We start from the raw sequence: 2315 nt of genomic DNA, 5'->3' as shown, positions 1-2315 counted from the left end.
TCACTGGTGGTTTGTCTGTGTCCATGTGGCCCAGCCCTCCAGAATACAACCAGAGAGCTCCTCCTAAAAGAGGAAGAAGCCCAGAGGGGACCCTCCCCCAATCCAAGGCTTGGTTTATGCAAAAATCTTGCTTCCTACTTACAAGGAGTTAAGAATTATTCTGCTTCCAAAACTGAATGTTTTCTTCAGTTTGGGAGCTCTCTTTATGATTACAAGTCACTACCCTTCTGCCCGCTGCCCCCCGTCTGCACTTTGGGCTGCTGGTCTTCAGCTGGTGTCTGTCTATTTGAAAGCCTCCCCTGGCCACGCTGGTATGAAAGGTGGACTGTAAGGGAGAACCCCCAGAGCTGGCATTTCTAAACTCATCCCAAGTTCTCAGACATCTGACCAATGAGCCCAGTAGGGACAGGACCATCTGTCATCCGGCACTAACAAGGCCTCCGAGGTGGCCTAGGACATTAGCTCGGCAGCTACGTCTGAGACTGGCTCTTAATCCGGCTCTGAGGGACTGGGGGAGACTCTTTTCCACCCCCTCCCTGAGTTTTCCCATCCCCTGACAGTTAAGTGTGCAAAGGAGAAAAGAGATTGAGGATCAGTGATTTGTCATGGGGGAGTCTGGATCTAATGCCCTTTCTGCTGGCGTCATTCCCTTCTGCCCTCAGGAAGGAGCACAGTCAGGCAAGCAGAGGAGGTGCCGACCAGGAAAGTCTTTGCTCCCATCCCAAGGTAGTAGATCCCTGATTGGCTGATTGCAAAAGAGCTGGGGATTTGGAGTCCAGGAGGGCAAAGGTCTGGGTTCCAGTTCCCCCAGTGAGAAGCCACTGAACTTATTAGTCTTAAAAATGGAGGTGCTGATTCCCAGCTTCCCCTCCCAAGAATCCTGATTCCCAGAAATCCGAACGAATGTTCCCATCCCATACCCTGGAGAATATAAACTCCTTGGATGGGCACGGGCTCCTTTCGTCCTCATCTTTGAGTCCCCAGATCCTACCTTCGCCTGACACATAGTAGGTGCTAGACAAACACTACCCTGCATCCGGCCAAGGGAATAGTTGGGAGCTTGTGATTAAAGAGAAGATGTGAACAAAGTGCTTAGGCTTAGCCTAATCCTCACTGTCGGGGTGTCTGCATATGAAAGAGGCAACGGGAAGGGATCCTGCCTGGTTTAGGAGGCGGGAGGGAGCAGTCACTGGGGCAGGGTCCCCAGGGATAGTCTGTGTGTCCGCATTCCCCCCCATTCTTAATGGTCATCACAAAAGTAGTCACTACCTCCCGGACCTTGCCATTGCCTCTCGCTCCTCTGTGATTCCAGGGACTTTTTGGTTCCCAGCTGAGGTCCAGGGACCACCAGCCATCTTCCAGGCCCAGCAGGATGGGAAGGCCTTGACAACCTGACCGTACAGACCCCCATCGCCCCTTTTTTCAGTTCCTGGGACAGTTTGCACTCCTCTCCACGCCCAGAAGTTATTCCCACCGGTCTGGAGTACACATACATGCAACCTTCTATCCCTGTCACTCTCCTTCTCTTCAAGGGCCACTTAAAGGCTTGTTGAGCCTCCTCTCAGCTCCCAGCGAGATTGTCTCCCTCAGATTTTTCATGGCCTCTTTCCTAAAGGTTCCCCTTGCCCCAAATGCATTTATGTCCTGCCATATACCATGAGTACATCCCTATGTCACCTGTTAAAATTCCAAGTTCAAGGACAGAAACCGTCCTTTTAATTCTTTGCATTCCCCAAATTGGGCTGGAGACCTTGTCCTTAGTTGATACTTAATCGTTGCTTAATTGAAGTTCTCTCAGCCTTCATTGCCTGGTTAGGTCAGTGGTATTGCCATGACAACCAAAGGGAAGTTGAGTCAATGCAGCGAGTAAGAATGCAAGAAAAAAACTTCTTGAGCGAGGAAGTTTTCACCCAAAACCATTACCTGGGCCCATTTAGCTTTCGGTCCTGCTGTTTTATTTACTTATTTATTTTGTAATTTTTATTTTTTTATGACTTTTTTTTAATAGATTAGGACAACTGGAGATGGCCCCGGATGCAGTGGGAGTACCTTGGCCTTTTTAAGCTAAAGTCCTCGACAGGTTTCAGTCTGAAGCAGTTCCTTATCAGTGATTAAGGCTAGGTAGAAACTGAGGCAAAGAATCCACCTAAAATTTAAAAAAAAAAATCTGTATAAATGAATGAACGAATAAATCTGGGAGGGAAAGACCCTCACAATTTCTGGCCAAAACAGAAATGATTAAACCCCTTACCTAGGATCTTGGGATTTAAAGCCAGACAGAACTTTAGAGACCATCCAGTCCAGTCTTATGTTTT

This window comes from Sarcophilus harrisii, chromosome 6, assembly GCF_902635505.1.
Source record: "Sarcophilus harrisii chromosome 6, mSarHar1.11, whole genome shotgun sequence".
In the NCBI taxonomy this organism is placed as follows: domain Eukaryota; kingdom Metazoa; phylum Chordata; class Mammalia; order Dasyuromorphia; family Dasyuridae; genus Sarcophilus; species Sarcophilus harrisii.
This window is presented reverse-complemented; position numbering follows the sequence as displayed.